Source organism: Equus asinus, chromosome 11 (assembly GCF_041296235.1).
Source record: "Equus asinus isolate D_3611 breed Donkey chromosome 11, EquAss-T2T_v2, whole genome shotgun sequence".
NCBI lineage: Eukaryota > Metazoa > Chordata > Mammalia > Perissodactyla > Equidae > Equus > Equus asinus.
In genome coordinates, this window is record NC_091800.1 from 41,304,886 (window position 1) to 41,328,751 (window position 23,866).

Genomic DNA, 23,866 nt, shown 5'->3' on the forward strand with positions numbered 1-23,866 from the left:
GAGCCTGGGAATTGGCTCTGGTGATACATATGAACACAAATATTTGAAAAACCTGTGCTCCACTCTGTACTCTCTAGATAGCCTACGTTCTGAGCCTTCCAATATAAAGTCTAAGATTTTAGAACTTCAGCTTTGCTCCTGATATCAATTAGTTTCCAACTGGATCAGATTTGCCAAACATGAGTAATTTTATAACACCTTTAATAGCTGTAAAAATAATAATAAAGTAGCATAGGCCACAGTGTGGATTTGAATTATTTATTATATCACTTGCCGTGTTTTAAATACAAACACAATCTAGGTATAAAGCTATTGTGATTTAAATTGTTCTATTATTCTAAATAAAAAAATGATATACAAACAAGAGTGGAGAAACAAATATTAAAATTAGCAATATTAATTCAGTGGAATAAGTCTAGTTTGCTAACATTACTGCATGCAAAATAAATCTGATATCATTGACAGTTGGGACACAGCTCCTTTTGAGTTTATCATAGTTAACACTGTACATTAGGATGGTTCTAAGCCTTTCCCAATTTTTAACACATTAAATATGATGAAATTTTCTTTTGAATAGAACACAAGAGTTTTTAAAGGTCTCCTTGGCCAGAATACATCTTTCCTTATTTTTTTGCCAATATTTTTAATTAAAAAATTGTAATTTTTAATTTAAAAATTAAAAGCGCTTCTGTTCTGTCTTTTTTTTAAGTCAACTACCGTTTTATAGCAGGCGCAATCATGGGTCTGGAGACCAGGGCAGTCACCAGCAGCTTTGGCCTGGAAAGGGGTGGGCGTGCACTAGCCGAAGAGGGCGTGGCGTCCCACTTCATAGCCCCATTATCCTTAAAGGCAGGAGGGGGCAGGTCAGCTTGGCGCTCCCAGTCCCCGAGGCCTCCCAGGCAGGGAAAAGCAGAGCAGTGGAGGGGGACTAGAACCCAATGTCCGAGGCTCAGGCACCAGCTACTGCAGCCTCCATGTGCCATCAACACTCCAGTCTGTGCTTCTTTTAAGGAAGAGCCCCAGGAAGGAGGCTGCCACAGCCCAGCCCAGCCCACAGCTGGTGGGAGCGCAGAAGTGTGAGTGCCAGAAGAAGGGACACTCGGGAAAGGAATAACAGGAACAGAGAGAAGGCCAATAGAATGTTGGGAATTTGCCAGAACGGGGAAGGGCTGGCGAAGGGGCGGGTCCTAGCCTCACTGGGGCTGCCCTGAGCAGGCTCACCCACTTCTGGAAGTACCGCCCCCTGTTGCGGTGCTCAGGGCTCGCCTTGAAGGAGTTGCTCCAAATCTTCTCGCACAGGTCAGCGAGGGTGGAGTAGTAACGGGGGGAAAGAGTGGCACTGGGCCCTTGTAGGGCAGCAGTTGTTCACCCGACTCCGGTCGCAGGCGCCATGCCCACTGGATTTGCAAGTGTAAGATGAGCGGCAGCCTGCGCACCACTACTCACGGTCCTCCAGGCAGAGGGACTCATCCAAAATTCGCTCTGCCTGCCCACTCGGGGTCACGCGCTGGATCCAAGGCCCCAGGTTCCGGGAGCACCCGTAGAACTAGGCGGCCTGGACGAAGTGCTTTTGACAGGCCCAGGTCATCAATCCACAATGGACCAATATGAAGTTGTAGAGCAGGGACACATCCAGGTGGGCTTCCCCCATGGTGATAGCCCTGCAGCAGGCACTCAGGGAATGCGTATACCCATATTGAGATCTCGCCTGTGTTCGACCTTCTACAGGGCACTCAGAGCTGTTTCCGGTCAATTCTGCTTGACACCGGTGCAGCCCTAAACAGAAATGCAAATGAAAGTATTCACAGTAGTTGGCGATACATATTCACAAAACAGTTTTCCAGATGATGTAAAACTCTTTATTTAGGAGTTCAAGTCAAGAGGGAGTAAAAAGGAAACAACACAGAACTGGAATATATCTATAAAATTTCCGACATTGGACATGAGATAGTGCAAAACGGTGAATCCTGAGAAAGAAAAAATAAGGTGAATCCTAAAAGTGCCCCCATTAACTGCCTAAAGAGACGTTCCTGGCAATAGTGCAGAGAGGTGGAATCCAGGCAGAGCCGGCCTGTCACCCTGAGTTGAGAAGATGAAATGGAGCGTCTGTGGAGTCCAAGGCAGCAGAGTCCCGGTAAGAAGTGAGCTGTGCAGAAAGAGAACTTCAGAGACGGGCAGAGAATCCCTCTCAAGTATCTAGCTGAGTACTGATCAACACATGTGTTTGAGGAAAATACCTGAGGTTAGGGAAAAAACCACCTGAAACATGTTTAGAGAAAACAATCTCCAGGGCTCAAACAGAGCAATGAGTAGTTTGTGTTGTACCAGCCAAGGTGCGAAAATGTAAAGCACGGGGCGTTGAGTAGAATACTCAGAAACTATTGCCTCAGTAAGTGAAATAAAATTAGCCCAAGACTAAAGACTTCCTCTGGCCCTGTGGAAGGTTCAGGCTGCTTCCAAGTAACCTGTTTGGGTTGAAAACAAACCTCAAGAATATTTTCAGGGATGTGAAAATATCCAGTGCTCAGCAAGGGAAATTTGATGTATCTGGCATTCAGTCAAAAATTATCAGATGAGCAAAGAAGGATGAAAATATGAACCAAAATGAGGATAAAATAAATCAAAAGAGAACAGAAATGGCACCCATATAAACTGTGCTGAATATCGCTGTACTATGTATATGCTAAACCATATCCATGATGCTGTTGCATTTTTTACAGAAGTTATTGCCGTAGCAACATGTCAACTGTTTAAAAGGTCTTTTTCAGTAATCAAGTTTCAGATGTTAAATCTCTATTAACAATCCACCATTTAAAAATGGTATTTATTGTCATGTGTTTTGGAAATTCTTATATGTTTATTTGCTATTAAAATTTTAGTTTTCTAATTATCCCTTATGCATATAATTTTTAGTTATTGTTATTTGATGGATGTGCCTTTGTTAACTGTACATTTAGGAAACAATAGTAATGATTGAGGTTTTAGTTTTGATATTTTATCTTATTACAGCCCATTTTGGAAATGACAAGTTATTGTTTTTATTTTCCTAATCTCGTACTTTTCTTCTGCTACACACTAATAAACGGCTCCTTTAAACTACTGATTGCAACTGTCTGCAACCTACATTTATCACAGCTGCATCAGTGTTTTCTATTGCATAGTAATTCGTTCCTCATTTATTTTATTTCATAACACACAAAAACTAAGAATCATAAACACCCTGTAACAGGGGAACGCAGAGTGTGCGTATTTCACATATTGTTATGAGCATTTTATTCAAAACATAAATGGATTTAAAATATAGATATTAACAGAGGAAGAAAAATTAAAAATAGAGTTAAATGATTGAAAACGAAATATTCGAAGGTGTTACCACTGGTTATAAAAAGTAAACTAACAATATTTATCATAAGATATTTTATAATATGCTCTCAAGTATATTGAGCTTTGTAGGGTTGCCCTAATTCTACTTATTTCTGAATTCTTACTCTATGGCTTTTTCCTTTGAATCAATGAGTTACCCCCACCCTTCCAATTTTGCCTACATTAGCCAAGGTTAAGTCCTGTTGAATGCAACCAAAGAAATCTTGACACACTGAGCCTTCAGGCCATCAACATTCAATCAGTATTTTACATGTTATGTGCTAGACATTTTTGTGATTTCTGTGTAGTATTCAAAAACAAATAGAGGATAAATTGTAAGGAACTTAAGATATGCTAGAGATTTTAAGTATAAATTTGTATAAAGAGCATTTAAATTGTAACACTTTAGACACAATTCAAAAAGATTTTTTGACCAAATTCATAAACCACTGTTCATAATGAAAGCCTATGAGCAAAAGGTTAATAATGAAAATTTAGGTATATACTAATTTATTCAACAATTTACCGTTTCACTTATTTTCCAGAGAAAAACTAAGGAAAAAAGGAAAATAAAGAGAAGTATAGTTCATTAAATATCACTAAGTTAGATTTCTTGGATGAGTAGTTCCTGGATCATATGCCCTCTCCTTTTAAACTGTTATCAAAGCTCCATTATCTTAGCTCCTATTATTGTCCCACAAATCATTCATTATTCTAGGGAAAATTAATATCCTCAATTACTACATGGTTGAAATATGTGAGAAAACTGAAAATTTGTTGAAATAGGAAACAAAATGTACAGTTAGGTATGGGTACCTTAAATAGCTAGCCTGATAATTCAATAAACAGCCAAGATAAAATATTCATCTTGAAAGTCCAGAAACTGGATTTTTCAACTGTTTGGATTTTTTAAGCTCTCAAGCTCAAGTTGGGTTAATGCTAACTAAACTCATAAGAGATTGATAAATAAATCAGATTTCCAACATATTAATTTACTCCAGTGATCACATTTCTAGCAAGGACAGCTCACTTTCTGGTATTTGAACTATATAAGAAAATTAATTATTCATCAAAGTGTTGCCTGATGACCATGGAATGAGAGAATAGAGAAGTAGATACCCTCCAGAGATATTTCATGTACTTCGTGAAGAAGCCTGGTAAATTATTCCTCCCTCACATGGGAGAAAACACTATCAAGGGGCCAAATTTCTTGTATTACCCCAAATTATTTTTTATTTCTGAACAGTGGTGAATCAATACTGCTGAATTTTGCTTCTCTGAAATCTATTTTCTTACTCCTCTATTGACAATTTCATTTACTAGATATGTTATAATCACAGAACATCCTGCATATATTGAGTTATTTACATAAGCAGGACACCGTAAGTATTCCCTGCTTTTTTTAATGATTAATTTTCAGAGATTTACTTGAACTTTAAATTACTGAGAGTAATCTCATTCTTCTCCAATTGACTATTTTATCTTTCTTCAACTTCAAAGCTACCATTTCATCTCACACATGAAAACTGGTAATCTGTTCATAATCTACGCTGTCGTTCCTAGGATAAAGCCACCATTATCCTCCTGGAAATATAGGTCGAAAACATAAGATATTGTTCACTATTCTCTCTTTCTGTCTTTATATCTTATGATTTACAGTCATCAATTCTTTCTCTGCAATATTTTGTGTTCCCTCTCTTCCATTCTAATTCTCACTGCCTTAGTTCAGAAACTTTTTATATTTTCCTTTGACTATAATATATTAGTTAATTAACCATTTATTTATTTATTCATTCTTTCAGTCATTCAACAAATGGTGATTGAGCTACTATGCCAGTCACTGGTCCAGCTGCTGAGGACCTAGTAGTAGATAGACCTGAAGGTACCTGCCCTCCTGGGGTTACATTCTATGGGAGGAACAAAACAAAGTGTAACTAGTAAGTAAATATATATACTTTTGTGTTATAAATATTAAGGAAAAATAAAGTAGAGTACTATGTAAGAACATGGTTGGTGGGGAAGAAGCACTGTGATATTTCAGATGGGTAATCAGGGAAGACTTCACTGAGGAGATGGAACTTAAGCGGACACCTGAGTGATGTGAAAGAGCAGAGGGATGGGGACATGTGTGAATGGATAGTCTCTCACCCATTAGGAAAAATGAAGCAGGAAATCTTGGCAAGTTTGAAAAATAGTAAAACAGACAGTGTCACTGAAGTGGACTGCTTGAGGGAGAAAACATTGGAAATGAGGCTCAAGAGGTAGGCAGGGGCCAGGTGATGTAAGGCCTTGTAGGTCATGGTAAAAATTTGTGTTTTATTCGATAGCTATGGGAAATCACTGGAACAGTAAAACTGTGTGAACAGTAAAAGAATAGCATCTGATTTACAGTTTCAAATGATATCTCCTACTGCTGTTCACAGCATACCATTTTCAAAAAGCAAAAATGGAAGAGAGATGATTAGATTCAGGATAAGTTTTGGAGGTGGAGTCAATAGGACTTGCTGATGAAATGAAATGTAAGATAAAAATAAAGAGAGACACCAATGTTTTTAGTCTGAGAAACTAGTGAATTATATTTCCATTTATTAAGGTGAAAGAGACTGAAGGAGAAATGGTATGAGGGAGAAAATGAATTTAATTCATAAAAAGTTGTCAATACTGGTATGTTTTACAGATCCTATCCAATAATGTAAATACGACAAAGACATTCTGACATACCATCTTCATTTAGTGTGGTCAACTTTTAATTTCAGGGTTTAGCCATAAAATCATAAACTATGAGATCAAGAAGCAATTAAAAATGCTCCAAGCAATGGAATACTACTCAGCCATAAAAAAGTATAAGCTCTTCCCATTCACAACAACATGGATGGACCTTGAGGGTGTTATGTTAAGTGAAATAAGCCAGATAGAGAAAGACAAACTCTGTATGACTCCACTCATAGGTGGAAGTTAAACATAGAGACAAAGAGAACTGATTGGTGGTTACCAGGGGAAAGGGGGGGGGAGGGCACAAAAGGTAAAGTGGTGCACCTACAACGTGACTAACAATAACGTACAAATGAAATTTCACAAGGTTGTAAACTATAATAATCTTAATAAAAAGTTTTAAAAAGAGATACTCCAAGCAACTTAAACTTGAACAGTATCGAATCAGAATCTGGAATCCAAGTTATAAGGTAGCTAGAAATGTTGGAGTGGATATCTCTTCTGTAACTCTCTAAGCTTGCCCCATGAAATGACAATAAATGCATCATTAGTGAGGAAAGCATTAGTTTATTTGATAAATTCTACAGTGATGATAATGTGGATGATGCTGCTATTGAAATGGGCTTCCTGATTTCAAGAAGGACTTTGGGATTCTGGGGTGACACAGGACCAGCATCAGCACTTTATGCCCCAAAGTAAGGAGGATAAGGCTCCTTGATATACAGCAGAGGCTGGCATGGTAATGAAAACATTTTGACTAACAGGAGTCTTTGGTGGGGGCTAACAGATCATGAGGGATTAGGACCAAAACATATGGCTAGTTTTCTAAGTTCCTTTTTATCTGTATAACAAAAATCTCCAAATCTGTCCTGACTTGATTCACAGTGTATACCAAATGGCTTTGTGAGCCTAGCTTCCTATCATGAAAAGAGTACAGGGGGCTGGCCCCATGGCCGAGTGTTTAAGTTTGCGCACTCCACTTCGGTGGCCTGGGGTTTCACCTGTTTGGATCCTGGGTGTGGACCTAGCACCACTCATCAAGCCATGCTGAAGTGGTGTCCCACGTAGCAGAACTAGAAGGATCTACAACTAGAATATACAGCTATGTACTGTGGGGCTTTGGGGAAAAGAAGGGAAAAAAAAGATTGGCAACAGATGTTACCTCAGGGCCAATCTTTTTTTAAAAAAAAAAGAAATAAATACAAACTGAACCACCATTCCATGAGGTTGGGCACAATCAGCAACATTACACTATCTATTAGAAGTCGTATATTACAAATAAGGTTTCCAATGTTCTGAAGATGTAAGCAAGTTCTGTAAGCAAATGATTCAAAATTCTGTTGGCCTACATCTGCTACACTCCCATCCTCCTTCAACATACAGCAATGTGGAGTTCTTTGCGTCAGATGACCAAGGGGAAAATTTTGTAGCAAGTGGCTCTGCATACTGTGCTAACACAAGTCAGAAATGGATTGCTCTGCCATTACTGAGCCAGACTTAGAAGTCTTCCTGAAGGCCTGTTGAAAAGACAAATTCTCCCAGTGGACAGAATATCAATCAGTATATCTTGTGGTCACTTTGCATTAAAAAAGAGACAACATGAGGTTAAGCTCTACTTTGATATGTGGAAAGTAGCTAACAATATTATCAGCTTGTAAACTGCTTAAAAAGATCAAGTTTGAAAGATTTGTGATGATAAAATTTGGAGAAAATGTAGATTAGAGAACCCAGAATGAGACCAGGATGTGAACCCATCAGTGTCTCTCTGCTGGCTCTCTGAAGGCTCCTTACTACAGAGGCGTTACTACGGACACATCCTACATGAATGGCAAACTCTTTTTCTGTGCCTTTTTATGTGATAGTGGACAAATTGGTGATAGTTTGGTGAGTTAAGGTTGGGCTTAAAACTTTGCAGTGGTTTTCAGCCAGCATAAATAATAGAGGGCAAAACAGACATGAGCTAATTAGAAGTTTACATGAGCTAATTAGGAGCTTGCATTTTAGTGGGAAGTATAGGCATTAATTATACAATTGCACACTTATAAAATTAGAAATGAAGAAAAGTGTTACAAAAGAAAATTATAGGAGCTAAAGGCAAAGTTTATTTCCCCTCTCAAGCATCTCCTCCCCTGTTAACTCATCTTTCCCTAGTCCTTACCTCTTGCTATATTAACACATATGCACTGCCCCCCACCGCCACCAACACACACACACAAATGCATGAGCACAGTGTTAGCCAGCGTCTTCCTCTCTACTCACTTAGCATATCTTATATCTATGATTTATTTCAGTACAGTATAGTTGCTGGGTTACTTGTCCTAACTCCCATAGAGAACAAGGATTATATTTGGTTTAACTTTGAACACCATGCTCAGTGCACACCACATAGTCAGTACTCTTATACTCTTATACTTATACTCATATACTGTTATCCAATATAAAGTTTGTTGAAGATTCAGTTCAAGTGTCAGTTAATCCAGAAGACGAGAAAGATCTCTATGATTCTCTTTGAAATGTCACATGCTACTTTAAGAATTCTGTGGTTGTCTTGTCTAACTTTTCATATTTGTATTACTTTTATCTCACAATTCACTATGTTTTACATTTTACCTGTGTTTCTTTTTCATTTATATGTAGGCAACCACATGCCAGTCTTCCAAGTGATCTATGCGTTTACTGAGTCAGGGGTAATGATAACTACCTTTCACTGAATGTCTATTATGAGAAAACAAAGACTCAAAAGTTAATTAAATCCTAAAATCTCCAAGTCCATGAGAGGCAGAGCCAATATTCAAATCTAAGTCTGCCTGACTTCAAAGCCAAACTCTTTACGATACCACGCTGCCTTATGTTTGAGCTGCAAAATGCAGGAAAAAATAAGTTCTAAAAATTACGTGCAGAGTCATTGTTCACTCAGTTTTAACTCTCACGATGACTCACAGTGCTCATTGTAATTGAAGGAGCAGGGGAACAGCAGGCAAGATTTTCTCAGGAGGCCGGATCCTGTCCCTAGGTGGTCATGCATCCTTGACCAGATCAAAAGCTTAAGCTTTGAGTGCTTAAATTGCCAGATGATTTCAAGCTAAGAAAATGGCAAAACTTGCTAAGAAGTGAATATTTGTTATGAGGAAGATTTATATTTTATAGTGTATACATTTTATATTTTATTATTCAATTTAATCAAAAACATTTTTCAGAAACATTTTACTTTCAAATGTATAAAACTGATATTTTAATATAAGATTCACTTATTACTGATTTGGATCACAATCTGTTGTTTTCATTTTCTTATAGATTACTTAATACACTAAAATATCTTTTTCACACCAACAATTGGAAAAGGAAATTAAAAAAAAATAATTGACTGTAGTTTAAGAAATTTTGAGCAGCAGGCTCCTGACAGAAAAAAAATCATTTTTCAAAAGACGTATTCTTCTCTAAAGAGAAGTGAACATCATTTCTAAAGTACCAACTTCCTTGTAAAACAAATTTACAGGAAGCTGTTTTTACCGTGGTGACAAAATCTAGATGTAGATTACTTCATCAGAAGAAGGCAATTTTCTATAATCAGTTGAGTTCAGAACACTCAGAGTATGTTACATTGAATTTTTGATACAAAACTACTTTTGCAGATATTTGGGAGTTTTTGTGTTCTTTTTCAAGGCTTTGGAAGGATAAGAACTAAACTAATGAATAATCTTTTGACAAAGCAAATGTACTTTCATAACAGGGAAGTTATTCTACTTTTTTAGGACTTTGTAAGCTAAGATTAATTACGAAGATTGTAATGGCTGTAAAAAAGAAACACTGAAATTAATATTTCAAACGATAAAATGCAGACGGAGAGTTGCTTTCCTTAATCTGTGGCCCTGTTTCACTGCTGATTCTGGAGACACCCTGTGACAGAGCCAAGGGTGACCCCCAAGTTCCTACATCCATGGTCACAACAAAGTTACTACTTGTCTTAAACATCACAGAGGTTGATACAAATAGATGCCATTAAGAATGTCACCAGAATTCTAAGGTTGCCAATTCAAATGCAGAAAGCATAGTGTGTATTTTATATGTCTTCCTGAGCTTCTTTTCTACGTGATATGTTTCTCTGATTTGTTTTCCAAATTGAGAGAGAGGCCTGAGAAAGAATCGTTGAGATCTGTTTATGACTATATCTACTTTTTAGTGTTTCTTTTTCCTGTATCTAATCAGTGGAAAAATTATATGGGTTTTATCTATCTACCGAAGACAAAGGCTGGCCATCAAATGCATCCTCAAATTTCCACCTCCTAGAATTGAATATGATTGCTTTTTAGTTATCTTTTTAGTAAAACAGGAACCCATTTTGTAGAATTATGTAGTCTAAACAGCTGCAAACATAAGTACACAATTTTGAGTAGCCTGACAAAATTGATTAGGATAAAACATGACTTTTTGAGGAAGCTCATTTACTCAGTCGCTCAGCAAGTGGTTATTGAGAACCTGTGCACCAATTTGAGGCAATTAGGACTCAAGCATGAATAAGACAAACAGAATCCCTTCTCTCATGAGGCTTATAGTCTAATAGGGAAAAAAGAAATTAAAGATTAATACATATGTAACGCAATTTCAAGATGGAGTAATAGTATAAAGAATAGCAAGGAGTTAGTTATAGCGATTTTTAAATAGCCTGTTTACGGAAGATTTTCATAAGAAAGAAACATTTGGGCAGAGACCTGAAAAAGAGCAACTGAGAAATATTAGTGGGAATACATTCCAGGCATAGAAAACAGCCAGTGCAAATCCCATGAATTTATAACAGGCTCTGCATGTTCAAGAAACGGTAAAACGGCTGGAATCTTGTTAATAGGTCCACATTTGGTGGCTCCAATTTTAGATAGTGAACATACCCTAATACTTATGTCCTGATATAAGTATTTAAAAATAGTAAATAAACTTAAACCTGATATTTAATAATAGTAAATAAACAAATTATGTAAAATTTAATTCATATATTTCTTCCTATTTCTAGTTCTATTTTTCTACTATTTGTCAGAAGATGTGGGAAATATGAGGAGAAAGTTTAAATAGTTTGTGTTGGTTGAGGTAAGGCATTTGAGAATATATGGAAAATTCTTTGGAGTAAATTTTAATTTATTATGATGTCAGCATGAACTAATGGCTTCTTTGATAGGTTTGAAATTATAAGAGAAAGAGAGAGCAAAAATTTTTTTATGCTCAAATTCTCATTTCTTTGGTGGTGGAAGTTCTCTCCAGAAAGACACTTTCTGATAATATTGTTATTTTTAAGTAGTATTGTTATTTCCAATACTACCCCAAAAGTTAGCACTTTAAACATTACATATAAACAAATAAACATATAAACAAATATTTCATTACATATAAACAAATATTTTGTGCACATTTTATATTTTTCCAGCTTCTGTATCTGAGATCAACGACTCTTCAGAGTGACAAGATTCCTTTGGTGTAAAAGAATGAAATCTTGGTATAAGAGGTGCACAAAATCTGGTAGCTGGCTATGCACATTAAGTATAATGATCAAAAAACCCTGGCTGTGTAGTAGTGACAGAGTAAATATGAGATCTTTAAAGCCATCAGTTCATGTTAACGCTTTTAATGCAGCAATGCATTAACACTTTTCATATTGTATAGAAATATATACACAAATGTATAAATAAACGTGCATACGTATCTGATAAAGTAAATGAACAGGATTTAGGCTATATTCAGAAGCATTTTTGTCCATTATTTTTCTATAATCACCTTTGAAATGTGTTTATGAAGAAGTACTAACTACTTCTACCTTTAGATTAAGAGAATTTCATACTTTTCTGCTCATTCACAATAAATAAGTATACAGTTGTTTTGAAGCATAAATACAGCCTCAATTAAGTCATTAAGGACATCTAGAACCATGTAGCTACCAACATTTCCTGCTTTATTTAAGGACACTTATGCATTTCTCTCCTTGCTGGGGTCTGCTGCTGGGATAGAGGTGTGGTCAGCTTCTTGCCTTCTGTTTCCACCCAGTCTCCCTCATCTTGCCCACTCAGGGTCAGACTGTCAGAGAGGCAGAAAGAATGGGAAATCTGGCAGGAAAGTTCTTGATCAAGCAGGACTGTGAACGTGGTCTTATGCTCTTTAAGTTTGGGAGATTTTTAAAGATGATTCTTTTTTTGTGCATGTGGAATCTCTCAGTTACACATTTCCTGACACAGGAGATTCATTTTCGTTGGACATGCAGCTTTCTCCTTGGCCCTTTGTTTCCCAGTGACCTACCCCGTATAGGCGCTCTCTAGTGGTCCCATTGCCCTCCTCACTGCCCTATCAGATGATTGTAATGACTTCGACTCAGCTCTTTTGAAGGTATCTGCTTAAAGGCAAATAATCACTTTGCCCCAAAACTCTCTGGTGCAAGCTGATTCTAACACAGCAGCAACAATCCTTTGCTGTATGACCAAAACAGAAAGTAAAGTCAACCCCGTTTTTTACCTTTCCCATGTTGAAATTGGACAATTCCCTAACTCCTGGACACGTGTCAAGTTCTCTTACCCATCCTGTTGAAAGTTCTTTTACTAGTTAGAAAATTGGGTCAGGTACTCCTACTGAAAATGGAGGTACTCACAGAAGAGTGCTTTCCTAGGAATCCTTGTTCATGTTCTCTCTCAATATTCAATCTTTCAACCATTTTAAATCTTTGATAAGGTGAGGAGATTTTAGATTTGTGAAATTAGTTTGTAAAATTTTGTATGACAATTTTCTTTGTATCACTCATTATCTACTGTATCTTAATGACAGTCCAAGCTTCCAATTTTGCGTTTATGCTACAGGATATCACATTCTATCAAGTGTTTTTATTATAGGATTGTATTCACACTTAAAAAAGGTGATAGTACTTTACTTATCATATTTTACTTCTTGAAATGTGGTTAATATGACTTACAGTAAAAAAACAAAAGTACAAAAACGAACCCACAGACCATATATGGGATTAATGTAGTAGTTTTGAATTTCTTCTCTACTCTTCATTTTCAGTGTTGGCATCCTAAAACTGACTTTAAGGTCAATTTAAGGTTTAAGGTGAGAAAGATGATTTTCTCCATCAGCATCATTAGAATCAACCATGAACTAACTTAGTAGAAAAATAAACCTTGATATATTAAAAGGTGCCCAGCATCACTAATTATCAGGGAAATACAAATCAAAACCACAGTGAGATATCACCTCACACCTGTAAGAATGGCTATTATCAAAATGAGAAATAACAAGTGTTGGCAAAGATGTGGAGAAAAGGGAAGCTTAGTTTACTGCTGATGGGAATGTAAATTGGTACAATCATTATGGAAAACAGCATGGAGATTACTTAAAAAATTCAAAATAGAACTTCCATATGATCCAGCAATCCTACTTCTAGGTATATATGCAAAGGAAATGAAATCAGTGTCTGGAAGAGATATCTGCACTTCCGTATTCATTTCACCATTATTAACAATAGCTAAGACGTGGAAACAGAGTAAATGTCAACAAATGAATAGATAAAGAAAATGTGATATATATGTATGTGGAATAATGGGCCATTATTCAATCTTAAAAAAATAATGAGGGGCTGGCCCCGTGGCCGAGTGGTTAAGTTTGCGCGCTCCGCTGCAGGCGGCCCAGTGTTTCGTTAGTTCGAATCCTGGGCGCGGACACGGCACTGCTCATCAGACCACGCTGAGGCAGCGTCCCACATGCCACAACTAGAAGAACCCACAACGAAGAATACACAACTATGTACTGGGGGGCTTTGGGGATAAAACGGAAAAAATAAAATCTTTAAAAAAAAAAAAATAATGAAATCCTGCCATTTGCAACAACATGGATGAACCTGGAGAACATTATGCTAAGTGAAATGAGCCAGATTCAGAAAGGCGAATAGTGCATGATCTCACTTGTATGCAGAATCAAGAAATGTCAATCTCAGAAACAGAGAGTAGAATGGTGGTGGCTAGGGGCTGAGGGATGTGGGAAATGGGGAGATGTTGGTGAAAGGGGTACAAAATTTCAGTTATGCAAGATAAAAACATTCTGGAGATCTAATGTACAACGATATGGCTATAGCTGATAATACTGTATTGTATATTTGAAATTTGTTAAGAAATTAGATCTTAAGTATTCTCACTACACATGCAGAAAAAATAGTAACTACATGGGGTGATGGATATGCTAATTAGCTTTATTATGGAGACAATTTCACAATGTATAGGTATATCAAAAGTGAAAGGGGTATGGGGGCATGTATGTATGGTGATAGATGGAAACTAGACTTCTGGTGATGCGCATGATTCAGTCTCTACAGAATCCAAAATATAATGACATACACCTGAAATTTGCACAATGTTATAAAGCAGTGTGACCTTAATAAAAAAAGTACTAAAGATAATTTTTAAAAACATCAAATTTAACACCTTAAATACATACAATTTATTAAAAAAAATTTTGTGAGGAAGATTGGGCCTGAGCTAACATCCATTGCCAGTCTTCCTCTTTTTGCTTGAGGAAGATTGTCACTGAGCTAACGTCTGTGCTGATCCTCCTCTATCTTATGTGGGATGCTGCCACAGTGTGGCTTGACGAACAGTACTAGGTCTGCAGCTGCGAACCCTAGTCTGCTGAAGTGAAGCATGCAAATGCCAACACTACACCACAGGGCCAGCCCCAAATACATACAACTTTTAATTGTCAACTGTGCCTAAATAAAGTTGGCAAAAAAAAACCCCTCTATCTCCTGCTCTGGATCTGTTGTAAATTTCAAGAGCGTAGTACTCAGAGGGTCCCATTATTTGAATCTATTACATGATCCTACTTATGGTGTCCTACTGTGCAGTGCTTTGGCACACTGTATTTTATTGTTAATTATTGCCATCTTTATTCATCAAAATATTGTAGTATTAATTAATTATCTCTAAATACACACTCTCGTTAAAAACCATTCTAGTTCACAAGAGAACAGTTTCAAATAGTGAGAGCTATTTGGCATAGCAGTCTCTGCTGTTTCTATTTAATTCTAGGAGAATTAAAAAGCTTAGACAAAACAAATGACAAAACATATTTGGGACTCTGAGGAATTTCTGAAAAATTTATAAACTGTCTTCATTTATTTAGTGGTCCTTAGAGGAGCTACAATTCAATTCATTTTACGAATGGGTGGGGAAATATGTCCAAAATTACAATATGAAAACTTGTTCCCAGAAAATGTGTTTGGAATGATTTTCAAGTAACTTAATAAAACACAACACACAAATAGAGCTCGAGTTCAGTTTCTACTAGTTTAAATCTCATAACTCTAGAAATTTAGGTAAAACTAAATGTTTTACAGATAATTTTTAGACATTTTTGGGGAAGGCGTAGGATATTTTATATCTCAGCAAACAGATGTTAAAAAACATCTTTTTTTTTTAATTTAAGTGGAAAATAGTTGAATATTTGTATTGATGACAATATCCAAGGATTATGATCTTGTTCTGATTAACTGCTATCAAAAAATTAAACCCACCTTTTCCTTAAAATAATAAAGCTTAGAAAAAATAGCTAGATGTCTCAGAAAATACCCCCTATTTCAACAGCGATCACCAGACAAGAAAATTCCAAACCCAAAAAATACATCAGCCATTTCTGTTTTACTGCTTGACAACGGAAATTTTTATAAAAACTATGATATAATTATCTTATGCAAAGACTTTAGTAATAAAATAAAAGACACCTGGATAATTTTCATATGATTCCTCCTATGATACAGTCACTACAGAAAATTAAAGACTATACTTTTTTATGTTTGTTTATGATTAGTATTCTAGTCTTAAAAAATATTAATTATTGCTACCATATTTATATTTATCTGTGTCTCTCCCCCTCTGGATGACCTCCACAAGCCAGTTTCTGAAATAGGTAACATTCTGGGGAATGTACACCACATACACACACTTAGGGAGACTACTTAGGATGCTGCCACAATGGTCCAGACAAGAAATCACAGTGGTTTGGACTGAGGTGGTGGTCCTGAAACATGTCAGCTTCTGCCTACATTGGGACCGTATAGAGTCAACAAGGTTGACTGATGGTTTGGATGTAGGGGTGAGAGAAAAAGAGGAATCCCAATGATTCCAGGATTTGAGGCCTGAGTGGCTGGATGAGGCTGGTATCATTTACTGAAATGGGGGTGACTGTAGGAGGAGCAGATTTAGGAATGGGGAATATGAGTGCAGCACGTGATGAGAGCTTGCATTGCTATGCCCTTCCCACTCTGCAGCTGTACACCCACGTGTACCCAGATAGCCACAGCCAGATGGTTAGCTCACCACTCCTGGAGGTCTTCCCATGTTTTCTGGCCTAATTAAAGCTGTGTGCCCTGACTCAGGGCTCAGTCATTCTTTCTGACTGATTTCTTTCTGGGCCTTCTGGGAAGTCACCAAAATGGCCAAGCTAAGGAGGAGCTGATAGTATATTTTTTCCTAAGACCTACAAACTATTCAGACAAGTTATTCTTAATTTTCAAAAATTTTTTCTCATATGTTGTAGAGATTTCCAATTTAATTTCATTGCAGTTCAGAGATGTGGTTTGCATGAGATCAGTTCATTGAAATCTAAAATTTCCCCTACGTTTTAATACACTGTCTTGTAATACACTTTACTCTTGTAAAAAGGAAAGAATGTACATTTTCTAGTGCAAGGTACTATTTTTTATATTTTACCTACTGAGAATTTTGAGTGGTGTTTTGAAATCTCCCACATTAATGGTGAATTTAACAATTTCTTCTTGCAGTTCCAGCAGATTTGGTTTTATATATTGTGAGATTATTATATCAGGTACATGCAAATTCCAAATTACCATATTACTTTTGTTGTATTGAAATTTTTGATGTTTTGAAGGGCATGATTTTCCTAACAATGTGAATTATTTTGAAGCCACTGTTTTTCTTTTTTCTTATTTTACTGGCACATATTTCCTCACTCCTACTTTCCATAAATCTGGTGGAGTCCTTTTGCTTTAATTACGTCTCATTTAAACTGCAAAGAACTTGAGTTTTTGTTGTTCTTTGTCTTTGTCTTTACAGAGCTATTTTGTTCGCTTTACACATAATATAATTAAGAAATTTGCACTCATTTCTAGGCTCTTTGTGCTTTCTGTTTATATTGTTATTTCTATTATTTTTTTATTCCTGTATTGTTTTTTCTTTCCAATTAGTCTTTTGCTTTTTAGTGATTTGCTTTTCTATTTTACCTTGTGGGTTTAACAAAGCCTGAAATCGATTAGTATCTTACTTCTTTCCTGAAAATACAAGAATGGAGAACTGTAATAACTACATCCTGATTTACGTGTCTACTTTCCAACTTGCTGAAAGTAGAAGGACTGAGGAAATATATGCTAGTAAAATATTTTTTAGAAGGTATAAAATTGACTTAAAATGCACTGTTAGGAAAATGCATGCCCTTCAATTTACATGTTAATCTACATTTTCTCTGTCCAGTTTATACGTCATTTCTCTTTTAATTTAATAAATTGATAATATCATATTCATTTTAGGGAGACAGACCATTTAGAGTTGCTGACATGATTATTACTTTGCTTATAGTTTTTCTTTTATATCAAAAATATTTCTAGGTTTGTTTTTTTTCTTCAATGAGACACGTCTTTTAGAAATTTACTTAGTACGTGCCTCTTAATGATCATTTATTTTTCTCTCTTTGTATATAATTCTCTTTATTTCACACACAAGTTACCTTTTTTAGGTAAATAGAAAATTCTGGACTATGGATTGACTGTTGTTTCCATTCAGCAATGTGATGGTACTATCATTCTCTCTTCTAGCTTCCATTGTACTTCTGAGAATTTTGTTTACAGATTAAATTGTAGATGATTTTGTTTAACCTTTGCCTTCTGGTAAGATCTTCTTTTTGTCTATAATTCATTTGAGCTTTAGTATAATTATCTATTTTCAGCTTTATTTATATTTCATGTTTGATATACTGTGCTTTTCTATATTTATTAATTTATATTTTTCATCAATTATGGAAAATTGTCAGTTATTCTGCAAGTATTGCTTTTTCTACATTTTCTTTAGTTCTAGGTTTGGGAGACTTATTAGAACTATGTAATATGTTCTTATTCTCACCTTTGTTTTTGACCTTTATACCAAATTTTCCTGTAGGATAATTTCCTCAGATCTACTTTCCACCTTACTAATATCCTTTCAGCAGTCCCTAGTCTGCTCTTTAGACTGTCTATTGAGTATAATTTTAACAATTTATTCTCCATTTATAAAATTCTATTTAAATCTTTTCCCAAGTCAGCTTGGCGATTTTGGTAAATCTCTTTTCCTTGCTCATTTTTTTCTACATTTTATTTCTTTCAAATTTTCAGCAGTTGTTTTCTAGATCTCTTACTTCTCTCATCAGAATTATTTGGGAATCTAAATATGTTTTTTGTTGTTGTTGATTTTGTTGATTCTGACTCATGTGGCTTATTTCCTTGTGTGTTTTATAATATTTTATTGAAATATCTTATTTTAATGAGACTTAATCTTTTAGTATTTGGAAGGCTTCAACTGGAGAAACTTTCCTCCTGGGTGAATTTCCATTGGATTCTGCCAGTTACCAAGGACTACTGCTGACCTGAGACCATCTTATTCCCACTCAAACATCTAAGATTTAAGTTGGGTGCTGAGGTCCATATCCCTCCACTTTCTAGCAGATTGAACTTTAGACCCGACATGTAATAGCTTATATTATCCTTCGGCTTTTTGGCCACCCTCCTTTTGCATTGTGTACTGTTTATTGTTTTGTGTTCTGGTTTTATGTCATGGAATCTTTCTCTGAACCACTCTCAGAGATTTCCCTTAGTTTTGGGGAAACAAAAACAGAATCTAGTTATATTTTTAAAGGGTTTATAGTCTGACATATGGCCAAAGTATAGGTTCTAGCTCATGTTTTCTTTTAGCATGTTTAGCATTTCTTTGTAGCATGCTGACATCATTATCCTACACTGTGATACTGATATGTTTAGATTTTTATTTCCTAGTAACTTAATTTTCACATTCTAACTACCTTATTTTTACAGTGTTTGCATCTTTGCTGTCTTGCTTTGAGTCTGTTCAATTTTATTTTTATAATTTAGTTTCATATCTTACTGTATGGAATATCTAGATCTATATATTCAACAGCCATTATTATGATTGTTTCCTTTAAAATGCTAGTATGCCTGCTTATTAATCTTTAAAGTTAATTAAAATTTCTGCTCCTTTTCCAATTAATACATATACCTTAGAACTCTTAACTCTGATTATTTCATTCTATTTTAACAAGTTAATTTTATCTAGAACATGAGTATCTGATTTTTCTCTGGTTGTTTTGGTAAATTGTCCATTGTGATGACTTTTTTTCTCATGTGTGCAGTAATTTTTGATTTTGAGTTAGTGTTTTCTGAGTTTTTTCCTATAGGAATTCTTGGGGTTTTAATCTCAGTTGTTGCCCGTCAAGAGAATATTGGTATTTCAACTTAGTATCTTGGTGTCTACTATTCCAGAAACATTTCATATTTAGTTCTCAATTTGGGATACCTCAGACTATGCAGGTTACTAGCTTTAAATTACAAACCTGTGTCAGTTTCAGACCCGTGTATCTATGTGTGTGTGTGTGTGTGTGTGTGTGTGTGTGTATCTCTATCTATATGTATATATTCATGGAAATGTTTATTTTTCTTTAAACAAAGCCCTAGGAAAAGCAGAAAAGCTTTATTTTTGTCTCTCTTTGCCATTTAATGATATATTTTCTTCCACATAATTTTGTGAAGTGCAGTTTTTCAGAGGTCCAGTTCCTTGCTTTAGATAGGAGCTTCTGATACTCTGCCATTCCCCCAAGGCCTGAACTCTTGTTTCATTTTGTCTATAAAACTCCAGACTCTTGGCTATTGAAATCAGCAGACGCTTACAGAAGGGCCATACTGTTAGCATCATCTAAACATTCTTATTCTCTCTCTCCCTCTCTCTCTGACTCCCCCTCCTTCTCTTTCTCCCTCTCTCCCTAGCCTTTGGAATTTAAAAAAATTATTATTTTAATCTTAACAGTGCATTAAAAATGTGTATTTATTTTATGCAATTGTTTTTGGTGTGATTATTGAAAGATTTTTCAACAGAATATGTACACAATATTGCTAAAAATAAAAGTTTTCTTCTCCTTTAAACTGTTAAAGTTTTGTTTTTGTCCTCTATGACACGTAATCTTAGCCTTGAGGCTCTAACTACTTGAAAGCTTTCTTTACATAATTGTTATTGGTAATTGAATTTACTCAAAATATGATTGTTAATAGAAGTTCAATTTGTTAGAATGTTTGTTGTAGGCAATTCAATTAATTTAAAAAGTTGCAATAAACAAACTAGTATAATGGTAATTAACTTACTACTTAAGCCTTCATTAATTGTTCTTTGGCTAACCAAATCTAATATAAATGGCCCAAACTCGTATTTTAAGCAGATACATTCAAGAAAGTTTATCAGTAGCTTCTCTTGGCTTTTTCTCTACATGCTCATGTAAGAAAATAAAATTTGCTGATTCATTTCTAACCTAAGGAAAAGTGTGTTTCTTCAACAAATTCATGAAGTAAAGGATGTGAGATATTCTTGAGCAAGCTCCAATACTTTTTCCTTGCATAAAGCTGAAGTGGTAAATGAATACAGTGTGGATTGAACAATGTCTTCAAGGATGAACCATGTGAATTGATAAAAAATAGAGACAGGAGTCTTTCCAAGAAAGAAAGCAGAGAAATCAGTAATTCCTTTCCAGTCTTCACCTTTCTGGCTCTCACAGCAGTATTTGATACAGTTCACTATTTCATTCTTCTTAAAACTTTTTTTTTTAATAGTTCATGTGTTTTATTTTGGTTTCCTTCCTAACTCACTGCCTACTGCTGGCACTTCCTTTCCATCAAAATCATGTAATGTCCAAGGGCCTCCACGTTTTGATTTTTGGGTCTCTGATCTTTAACTGCAATCCTTTCCTAAGTCAACTAGTAAAGTGCTATGGCTATGAATGCCATTGTGGTTTTTTCAAATATCATTTTCCAAAATGACCATCTGGAGTGATCTCCAGGGTCTGGTTAAACCCCATCCTCAACCTTTAACACCCTTAGTTATGTTCGTAAATGTGAGTGAATTGCACAACCGTTGATCCATTATTTCAAGCCTAAAATCTCAGCTTCCTTCCTTTTATTCTTCCATCACTTGCAGGTCAAGAGCAATTTCTTTTGACTCTACTTCCAAACCATACCTATGATCTGTTCACTCCCTCACCCTCTCCCCTACTGTCATCCTAACTCAAGCCATGATTATTTCTCATGTGGAAAACTTCAATTGATTTTAACTGCTTTTTCTACTTACATTCATGACTTGCTAAAATCCTCTCTCTCTCTTTTTCTTTTTTTGCTGCTAGAGTAATCTATATAAAAATTTAAGTCAGATTGGGTCACTCTCCTTCTTAAAACTCTACAAGCCTTTTCTTTATTCTTGGAGTAAAACTAGACTTACCGTGCAATATAAGGCTCTACATAAGCCAGCCTCCACATGCATTTCTGACTTCATTCCATTCTGACTGCGTTCTAGGATTCCACCTGACCTCTTATGCCTAACCAGAGTAGATTTCCGTTTATTGCGTAGGAAGTAAAATTTGCACTTGATGTAGGACTTAAGCTCTTCCTTTGCTCTTGTAAGCTTTTCTTTCAGATCTTCACATGAGTGACTTCTTATAGTCATTCAAACTTCACCATCTTTTCTGAAAGGGTATTGCAGGCCACAATCAACAATATCCATCGCCATTCCTCCTCCGCATCTAATTTCTTACCACATCACCAACTTAGTTTTCTTCATGGAAGCTGTCATTCTCTAAAATTGTCTTGCCTGTGTGTTGGTGTTTTGACTGGACATCCCTATTAGATTATAAATTCCATGATAGCAGGAAACTTGTCTATACCTATTCACCAAGAATAAAAGGCAAAAATAAGCATATCAAGCACAAGATTGATCTGAGTTGCAATATTGAGGCAGAGTATGGTATAAAGACAGAAAATAAACTGATGATAGGATTTCTGGAAAATTAGATGGGGGCATTTAGATTTAATATTGTAGATAACAGGAATATGTTTTACATTTTTCTTTAAATTGGCAAAAAACAATCTATTTGAATAGTTTACAAACTTTAGTTCTCAGGGCCTGTAGAATCGAGTTATTTCATGTTAAATATGACAAGTAAGCCTATTTAAAAGAATATGTAGGGTAATAAGCATTTGCTTATCTATAAATGTGCTATATTTTAATCACATGAGTAGATAATGAGAAAGTCTAAAAAAATGTAACAATAATTTATCTATGCCTCTGTGAGGTATCATCACTTTTATATTTGTCTATTGAGGGATTCTGTTGTGTTTTTAGCTCAGAGACATTTGAAGACAAGTGAAGGCAATTTGGCCTTTACTCTAGGGATTTATAGTAGACATTTGCAATCAAATAGTTCAACCATAAAATATACCTGCTAAAAGGATGGCTAAATGGCTGTTCTATAAGCTTCCTGATTTTTATTTTAAGGTTATCATAGCATTTTAAACTTTACCAACACAATCACCATTAGGCAAGTACTTAGAAAGTTTCATTTTTAGTGGCTGTTTTTGAGAAAGGCAGAATTAGTTTGCTTAGCAATCAGGAAGAAGCTATCCCACACACATGCTCAGAAAAGATATATAAAACAATAATGTTTATGAAGAAAAAATGGTAATAAAATGACTAAGAATAAAGTGAAAAGAAAACAAAAATGAACCAAGAACTTACATAATACATTTTCCAATTGAAGAACTGTTTTTGTCCTTATATCCAGCAATAAGCATGACGATAAAATATTTATATTTGCCTATGTTAGAAGATAGATAGATAAATAGACAAATGGACATTATGTCTAACTTAACAACTACATCTAATATTTAATCAGCACTTTGCATTCAAATTTATTATTCACTTTTGAATACAAAACACATATACTCCTGAAGAACAAATAGAACATAAACAATACAACATGACATTAATGAAGTTGTCAAAGACATAAAAATGTAAACCTATAAAACATATAACCTTATCACAAATAATAGAATGTCAGAGTTGAAGGTCACATAGTCATTAGCTAGGCCAACCACCTAGTTTTACAACAAAAGTTACAGAGACACAGAAACTCTGTCATGCTGACCTCACCAAGCAGACAGAAGCTGGAATAGAAACCAGGCTATTTACAGAAAAGTATTAATAAAATAAGGGATTTTCTACATAATGTAAACTATCAAAAATTGTTCTAGGTAGTTAACATGTGCTTATTTTTCTTTGATAACAATGCAACACATGTAGGCACATCTCTTTGTATTCTTAGAAACTTATTCTACAATGTTTTAAATATTCACTTATTATGGCTGCTGGTTTAACTTATGAATACTCAGAGAGATTGATAGCAAAAACAGTATTTAGGTGAGCTACAAAACCTGGGATTAAATTTTACAGTGTGCTTCTAATTCTGCCTTCCTAAATATAAAGAAACTACGGCAGGAATTTATGATTAATAACATTTTAGGTAGCTGTTAGCAATCTTAATTGTATGTTCTCGGTAAAATTGACTGCTGTGAACTCATAGGAAGCCCTTTGTGAAGAGAGAAGTGTGTGTATGTATGTGTCAGTGTTTAAAATTTTAAGTTATCAGAAAATCTTAGGGGTTATTGCTGTAGGTTATCAGA

The 23,866-nt window shown here is 35.4% G+C and overlaps 1 pseudogene; it reads right to left on the reverse strand.

Annotated features, from left to right (window-relative positions):
- Positions 1-696: 696 nt before the first annotated feature.
- Positions 697-19,306, reverse strand: LOC139039796 (sperm-egg fusion protein Juno-like; annotated as a pseudogene).
- Positions 19,307-23,866: the final 4,560 nt, after the last annotated feature.